Source organism: Sarcophilus harrisii, chromosome X (assembly GCF_902635505.1).
Source record: "Sarcophilus harrisii chromosome X, mSarHar1.11, whole genome shotgun sequence".
Classification (NCBI taxonomy): domain Eukaryota; kingdom Metazoa; phylum Chordata; class Mammalia; order Dasyuromorphia; family Dasyuridae; genus Sarcophilus; species Sarcophilus harrisii.
This window is the reverse complement of record NC_045432.1, coordinates 62,818,364-62,827,569: the sequence shown is the minus strand read 5'-3', so window position 1 is coordinate 62,827,569 and position 9,206 is coordinate 62,818,364. Positions and strand designations below refer to the sequence as shown.

Genomic DNA, 9,206 nt, shown 5'->3' with positions numbered 1-9,206 from the left:
GGAGCCAGAGACGGGCATTGACAGAAGAGACAGGGAGAGAAAGAGAGACAGAGACACACAGAGACACGGAAACAGGAGAAAGAAACAGAAGAGAGACACGCAAAGATACAGAGACGAAGGAGACGGAGAGGTGAAGGCAGAAATAGAGAAAGGGGCAGAGACAGAAACAGGCACAGGAGACAGGGAGAGTTCACAGAGACACAGAGATAGAGAGACAGAGCGCGGGAGTGAGCGCGCGCGAGCGCGAGCGCGAGCGAGAGCGAGCGCCGGCGCAAGCCGCGGTTGCCTAGCAACCGGAGGTCGCGGACACCGAAGCTTTTTTTTTTTTTTTTTTTTTTTTTTTTTTTTTTTTTTTGTGCGTGCGTGCCTACGTCCGCGCGAACTGCCCAGAGTCCTCGCCGCCACCGCCGCAACAGCAGCGACCGGCACTGCAGCAACGGCTACAGCCGCGAGCCGGGGCTCCTCCGTCGCTGCCGCCGCCGGCGCCTCAGAAGCAGCGGCCGCTCAGCCCGGCCCGCCCGGCGCGCCCGCTTTCGCTCCGCGTTCCGGGGAAGCCGCGGCCGGCCCGTTGGCCGAAGCCGGGCCACAGCGACCCCCGGTGGGCCCGGACAGCAGTGACCGACCGTGAGTGGGACCCCCCGCCCCTCCCGCCCCTTCCCCCGGCTGCCTGCCGCTGCCGAGCTCGGGGACCTTGGACAGGGACTCTCGGTCGCCTCCGGCTAGGACCCGGGTCCGGGCCACGTGGCCCTCCGCCATGGGCAAGCCACCCTCCCAGGCGCCCGGTTTGCTGCCCGAGGACTCTCTCATCGAAGGAGTCAGCGACCAGGTGCTCGTGGCCGTGCTCTTCGGCTGCGCTTTCCTGGTGGTGGTGGGCTACGTGCTCCTCAGAAACGCCCGGCAGCACATCCATCCCAACAACCGCGAGCTCGTCCGGGTGGTGAGAGAGCAACTCCACCGGGAGCAGGATCCTCCGGCCCCTCGCCCTCAGTTCTACACGGACCTGTCCTGCCCCATCTGTTTACATCACGCCTCTCTTCCCATCGAGACCAACTGTGGCCACCTCTTCTGCGGCAACTGCCTCATCGCTTACTGGCGCTACGGCTCGTGGCTCGGGATGGTCAGCTGTCCCATCTGTCGCCAAACGGTGACTTTGCTGTTCCCCGTGTTCGCCGAAGACGTGCACTCCGTCGAAGCCCGGCGTTTGCATCAGGATATCCACGACTACAACCGAAGGTTCTCGGGACAGCCCCGGTCCGTTATGGACAGACTTCTGGATCTCCCCACTCTGCTGAGACACGCCTTCCGAGAAGTGTTCTCCGTGGGAGGACTTTTCTGGATGTTTCGCATCAGGATCGTCCTGTGTCTGGTGGGAGCCTTTTTCTACCTGATATCCCCTTTGGATTTGGTTCCCGAAGGCTTATTTGGGATTCTGGGGTTTCTGGACGATTTCTTTGTCATCTTTCTCTTGCTTATTTACATCTCTATCATGTATAGGGAAGTAATAACACAGAGGCTGAACAGATGAGATAGAGGTCGGGCAAGGGTCTTTGCTGTTGTCCCACGTGTCCTTAGACAGAACCGCTCGAATATCATTTAACAGGTTCACAATTACTCATGTTAGTAGCTGGTATTTGTATGTGTTTGAATGTCTGGAAAGTGCTTTGTAAATGTCATCTCATTCGATCCTCGAAACAACCTTGAGACCTGGGTGCTATTGTTATTGTCCCCAGTTTACAGATGAGAAAATGGAGGCAGGCAGAGGTGAAGTGACTAGCTGTAAGTGACACAGCTAGAAAGTATCTGATACCAGATTTGAACTTAAGACTTCCTGACTCCGGGTCTGGTGCTCACCATATGTATACTGAGAGCTCTATTGCTTTAAGGGTGGCAAAGGGCTATTATCTAATAGCTAGATCTCTTGACCCTGGAACAACAACACCCTGGAAAGTCGGTGCTATCACAATCTCCATTTTGCACCAAGCAAACTGAGAGAAAGGTGAAGTGACTTGCCTAGAATTCCAGAGCTGGGAAGTGTCTGCAGCCGGGCTTGAAATGAGGTTTGCCTGACTTCGAGTTCAGCACTCTAGCCACTCTGCTGCCAAATTGGATAAACATCCAGGAAAACATAGGGAATTATAATGAATATGTTGAAGGAGCCAATATTAATTTTAGATCGATAACTACAGCTAAGTGTATTTGTTCACTGATTCCAAAACAGTCTGCTCTGAAATGGTGAGATTTAAAGAAAGAGGAATACTTGGGTGGCATCTTGATTTTACTTGTCTCCCCAAACCATTCCCATTAGCAAGACTGTAGGATCATGAGGGGTACGAAGGGGGACTTGAAACCTCATCTAGTCCAAATGAATCATTTGACAGATGTGGAGACAGACCATGGTGGGAGGGAGGTCTTGCTCAAGGTTGCACAGGTAGACGGTGGCAGTGTCTTAGCCCAGATCCAAATTCCAATCCAATGTAACCCCAAATCCAACGTGATTTCACTGTAAGCTTATGTCGTTTAGCCACTATCTATTGTATTGATGTCTCTGCAGTGGAAATCTATATGATGTGTAGGTATCATGTAAAATACTGTTAATAAAGTGAAATGTTGCATGAAATATAAAGAGTCAGTTTGATTTGTGGTATTGGCTAATGTCTGTACACCTGAAATCATATTTTCCTTCTGTATTGCAGCATCATGGTTTTTACCAGTTGGAGCTCAAAGGAGCGACCTCCACTTAGCACAGAATTCATTTGGTTTACATAAAACATTGTTTAATCGATTCCGAATTTCAAAATCTAGCACAGTGTTTAACAAATATTATACATTCAATATGTGCTTGTGGAATTAAAATGAATATATTTCTTCTCAACCAAGAGAGGATACACCTGTATTTTAGAATGACAACCCAGATGACTATACTTGAGATAAATCAGGGGCTAATAAGTGAGCATCCAGTTGCCTTTGATGAGTTTAAATCAACAGGCACAGATGAACTGCACCCTTGGCTCCCTGAGCTCCAGTCAGTGATATCTGAAAGATGATGAGAATGAGAGAAATACCACAAGGCTAGAGAAGGGCAAATTTAATCCCCTCCCCACCTTTTTTTTAAAGGCAAGATAACCAAGTCTGCACACTATAGGCCAATAAGTTTTACTGTGCTTTCTGGAGAAATACCAGAATAGATCATTAAAGAGCTGGTTGGCAAACGTCTAGAAAGGGAAATACTGATTACACTGAGCCAGGATTATCTTTATCAAGAACAGATCAGCTTAGACCCCCTGCATTTCCTATTTCTAAAAGGATTGTTAAATTAGCATAGGAGGGAAATGCTGTAGATGCAGTTTACCTAAATGGTAGCAAAGCTCTTGATAAGATATTTTCTAATATTCTCTTGGAGAAATATGGATCAGACAATAATATTTGAAAGACAGATTTGAAACCTGTCAGATAACCAGATGCAAAATGAAGTGAATGTCAATATTCGCAGGAGGTCTGCAGTAAAGATACCTCAGGGATCTGTCCTTGATCCTGGGCAATTTTATATATATATATATATATATATATATATATATATATATATATATATATATTTTATACCAACAATATACATAAAGGCAAAGCCGGTCAAATTTCCAGCCAAATCTCATTCAAAGCTGGCAGGACTAGCTAATTCAGTGGATGAGGGAGTTGGGATTCAAAGCTGTAGCTATAGCCTTGAGCTGAATCTAATAAGCTGAAGTTCAGTAGGGATATATGTAAAGTCTACATTTAGGTACAATAAAGTCAGCATCTCACGTGTAAGTTGGGAGAGGCATGCATGTTCTGAAAAAGATCTGGGAATTTAGTGGATGACATACAGGCTCAGTAGGAATCAGCAGTGGGATGTAGGCTCCAGAGAAGCTAATCTGATCTTGGGCAGTATTAACAAACATAGAGCTTCTGGAAACTGGGAGGTGATAGTCTAATTGTGCTCTGCTCCGGGCAGCACAGTATGACACTGATATGCTGGATTTGTACAGAGGAACACAACTAGGACGATACAGGGTCTTCAGTCCACGACAAATGAAGATAGCTTGAAGAAAGTGGGCATGTTCAGCCTGGAAAAGAGAAGTCTCAGGGGAGACATCACTACAACTGTCTTCTGATATATGAAAGGCTGTCACATGGGTGACAGCTTGTTGGCCCCAGGAGACAGCACCAGGAGCAGTGGGGGGGAGGTGCAAAAAGGGGAATTTAGGGTTGATGTCGGCCATAACTTCCTAACAATTAAGAGCTGTTCAGTAACTGAACGGGCTGCCTAGAGAGGTGATGATTTCTCCATCCTTGGAGGTCTTCAAGAGGAGGAAAGAGAATCTTACTGATTATGATACACCGGGGATTTCTTTTATGGGTGGGCTGTGCTATATGGTTGCTAAGATTCTTTTTCCATTCTCAAATGATGCAATTCTGTGACTTCATCTGATTTTAGTTCATCAATGAAACATGTGGAGATGGTACAATAAGTTATGCACAGTAGCCAGTGATGATAGAGCATTAAAATGTCACTTAGCATAGCTGTCTGGCATAGATAGCATTATCTTTGGTACCAAGGGGACACAAACAGAAAAACACAATTCTCTATCTTAATTTTTTCTAATTCAATTAGAGAGAGGTATCAACTAGATCTTCACTTGAAATGTCAATAAGAATTCTATTATTTAAACGCATGAATGTATCAGAAGAGTGATTGGGGATTTCTGATGTTCTCTGTGGCAGAACAAAAGAGAAGTGGGGAAAACTGAAGCCTGTCATACCATGTTCCATTTTAGCAGGAAGGATTTCAGAATAATATAGATTATGAATGGAGAGGGGCAGGCCGGAGTGAGGCTCCTCTGGAAGTCTTTTATTTCCACGGGATGGTCCAAATGTGTTGTGCCCCAAACAGAAAATGGGCTATGTGACATCTTAATATCGTTCCTCCATCTTTACTTCTAAGTCCCAGACCCAATTTAATGTGGGGATGAAATGCTTTTTATAGAAACCCTAAAGCTATAGGGACTAATCAGATAAGGAATATAGAAGCTGTGCTGAGACATTCTATGCCTAAGTTTACCAAATTGTAAAGGGATTTAAGGAAGCAAAAGTAAGGTAGACTGAGTTACATTTTCAATGCCCGGACTATTATTCCAAATGTCACAATTTAGGTGCAAGCAAAGACTATTTTAAGATTTTTGAGATTCCTCTCAAATTCCTGGTTAAGGTAAACCCTTATTGTTTGTTACAAAATTATGGTTTGGCCTAGAGTTAGACTAAAACATACTCAGCTGGGAACACGCTGACATGTTAGAATTTCTGGACTTCTTACATACACTGCATTAATTTAGAGGAGGCATTCTTAAGATTTGAGGGGTCATGGACCCATTTGGCATTCTGGTGAGAAAAGTTTGGACCCCTTCTCAGAAAAATGTTTTTAAATGCAAAAATAAAATACAGAAGAGTATAAATGAATATAGGTTTGAATGCAGTTTATAACATTTAAACCAAACTAGGACAAAAGTTCTGTAGATCTACCACACGTCAGACACCGTGTAAGCACTTTACAACTGTCATCTCATTTTGTCCTTACGACAACTCTGAGATTATTTTACTCCATCTTATATATGAGAAGATTGAGCCAAACTGAGGTTAAATGACTTGCCCAGGATCACATAGCCAGTGAGCATTTGAACTCATGTACTCCTAATTCTCAGGCAGCTAGGTGATGCAGTGGATAGTGTAGCGTCTAGAATCAGGAAGCCTCATCTTCAAGACTTCAAATGTGGCCTCAGACAGTCCTTAGTTGTGTGACCTTGAGCGAGTCACTTTGCCATAATTGCCTTAGTTGCTTCATCTGTAAAATGAACCGGAGATGAAAATGACAAACCATCCCAGAATCTTTGCGAAGAAAATTCCAAACTGGGAAATGAAGATTGGATATAGCTTGAAATGACTGAACTATTTCCTGATTCCAAGTTTTAACCACTGTGCCCCTAGCTACCTAAATTCCCCTGGTCCTCAGTTTCCTCCTCTATCAAGTAAAGAAATTGAATTAGATGGCCTTTGAAATTTCTTTCCAGATTTGTGATTTATAATAATTTCAAAGAAATCCAAGAGTTGCTGATTTGGAAATGTGTTCCTTATTAGCCTTGTTAACAGCCACAGAAAGAAAGCAGGAAACAAACTGGGCAACTTATTCCACGAAAGCTTGGCAGAATCTGGAGAGCTCCCCACTGAATAGTGATCACAAAGCCCCCATCTCCAGCTTTTGTGTGATAGATATTCATTATTGGAACAAGAAAACAAGAGGGGATCAATCTGATCAGTTGGGGTGAGGTGGCTACTTCCCTCCTGAGAGATGGATTTTTTGAACTTTGAACTTTTGGTTTCAAACTTTGTCAAGTAATAATCTCTCTTTGATAGAGAAAAATAATAAAAATGAAGGGATTTCACCTCAACACAATAAAAAAGATCTGCCTTAACAAAGAGTCAAAATACTACACAATACAGAAACATTTAAAACGTTTTTACTAAAAAGAGTCACAAGAGTGCCCACTGTACCTATTTCTATTAATCATTGCCCAGAAAATTATAGGAATCACAAAAAAGATAGGGAAAAAAAGTATATGTTTAGAGAGTAGTGGAAATAAAAAGGTCAAAATATCATTATTTACAAATACCATTTCTAGACAATCCAACTGTGAACAAAAAATCGAGACAAAAATAAAATAAGTTAGTCAGGGAAGACTAATTCCCTCAAATCATATGTACTTTTATTTATTAGGAATATTTATTAAAAATAAGCTCCATTATCTAATAGAAAAAAATAAAGTAAAAGGCACTCGGCAGCCTTTCACTGACAAAGGTATAATGGAGTGGAGCTGATAGACTTCCAAGTCTAAGGATGCTTTCCAGCTAAAATCCCAGGTCAGCCACCGGGCCCCGTTTTTCCAGACAGCAGGGCTGTGGATGTTTGTGTTGAGTGAGGGCCCAGGCAGCACCATCTGACCCCTGCGAAAGGTGGGTGGTAAGTGGTGACCCAGAGCTAGGACTCTGCCAATTGTACTTTTAACGGAATCAAATCCATGTGGTTTATATATGTTTTTCCTTTAATCTTGGGCATTTTGTTTCTCTTTCTGAGAATATAACTTGAAACACTACAGAGCTAATACTCATATAAAAATGTATCCCATAAATGTTGTATAGTTTTTATATACATTAACAATGTACTTTTGCTGCCTTCTAGATAATTTATTTCGCAACACATTACTGCACAGCTGTAAATAACTTATGTACTGTAACATCACTTTCAGCTATGAGTAAATTAATTAATTAATTAAAATTTAAAAATCATTATTTTGGGAATAATTGGCCTAGAAATTTATTTATTTATCATTAAAGCTTTTTATTTTCAAAACATATGCACGGATAATTTCAACATTAGCCCTTGCAAAACCTTGTGTTTCAATTTTTTCCTCTCTTCCCCCCATCCCCTCCCCTAGATGACAAGTAATCCAATATATATTAAACATATGCAATAGTGTATTTATTTCCACAACTGCCATGTTGCACAAGAAAAATCAATGTGGGTCAAAATTTCCAATTTTCCCAACTATTTTTATCAATGTTTATCAAAATCCCTATCCCAGAAACTGGGGTTTGAGGGTTTATCAAACTCTAGATTACTATAGTCATTGATTATTATGTCTCGAGTTAATAATCTGATATCTAAAATATGCATGCCACCTCAACAATTACAGAGGCATTTCCTAGTCCAAAAAGGTTTTGTAAATAGTAATTCCCTCAGGGTTGAATCCCACAATTCTCTGTCTTCTTCCCCTACTAGTGAATCACATCCACTACCATCATAGCCTTTAAAAAATGAGAAATCATTAACATACATATCACAGCACAAAATTATACACATTTGTACATACGTGTAAGCCCCCAGATCTTAGCCAATACTTTCCTTAGTCCTCATGAGGTGGCTTCCAAAATTTTTGTACAAAGATCCTGAGCGGATTTCTCCTCTTTCTAGAGCTGTATCTGCTAACCATTATTAAAACTGCTCTCACAGTTCTGAACAGCAATAGCAGCAACCCAATGATGTCTTGTGTACTGGATTACCTCTTGGCCTTCCGTGTTTCATAATTGATCAGTATAATATATTTATATATTAATACATGATATATTAATAATTATTATAATTAATAAAAAATTCTGGGTGGGGAAGGGAAGAAGTCAAGATAATAGAGTAAAGGCAGGGACTTGCCTGAACTATCCCAAATTCCCCTCCAAACAATGTTAAAATAATAAATACCTCAAAACAAATTCTGCAGCCAAGGACCAACACAAGGCAGGGGAGGGGAGGCGAAACAATTCTCCAGTCCAAGACACCTTAGAAGGTTGGCAGAAAACATCTCTCTCACTGAGATGAGAGTGCAGTGCAAGCTACCTCCAGAAAGCTATCGGTAAAAGCCTTGGGGGAGACCTAACTTCTCAACTCATAGACAATGAGGGGACCACACCATCGGTCAGAAGGAGAATACAGGACACTCTTTGCTATCACTGGGTGCAAGACTCTGTTGCATTACCCATACCCAGTTCTGAGTCCCGGTCCCAGGGCAAAAAGGAGCACTATCAGTAGTGGTGTCTCTGATCAAACTTCCAACGTGGAAAGGAGTACTTATGAGCACTCACAGACCAGAGAAGGGGACAGAAAAACAGGGACTACACCTTTCCTTAGATCATACCACCTTGGAAGAACTGAAAACTTAGACTCCCCACCTCTGCCAGAAGTAGTTTTGAAAACAACAGCTCAAAAAACCTAAAGCTTGAAATCATGTCTTCTTATCCCACTAGCAGAGTCCAACTAACATAAAAGCTCAAACTCAAGAAATAGCCTGGAAAAAATGATCAAACAACAAAAAAGAATCCAAAAGTAGAGAGTTATTATGGGGACAGGGAGCTCAAAACATAAACTCAATAGAAGACAATAATCAAAACATATGCAAAGCCTCAAAAAAGTGACTAGGTCTCAGGCCTAAAAAAGAATTCCTGGAAGGCATAAAAAGAATTTTAAAAATCAAAGAAGAAAGGTAGAAGAAAAATTGGGAAAAGAAAGGAGACTGATGCAAGAAAACCATGACAAAAGAATAAACAGCTTAGCAAAGGAGGCACAAAAAGTT

At 42.2% G+C, this 9,206-nt stretch overlaps 1 pseudogene; it reads left to right on the top strand.

The window, feature by feature from the left end:
• Window positions 1-377: 377 nt before the first annotated feature.
• LOC100923380 lies at window positions 378-2,617 on the top strand (annotated as a pseudogene).
• The last annotated feature ends 6,589 nt before the right edge of the window (window positions 2,618-9,206 follow it).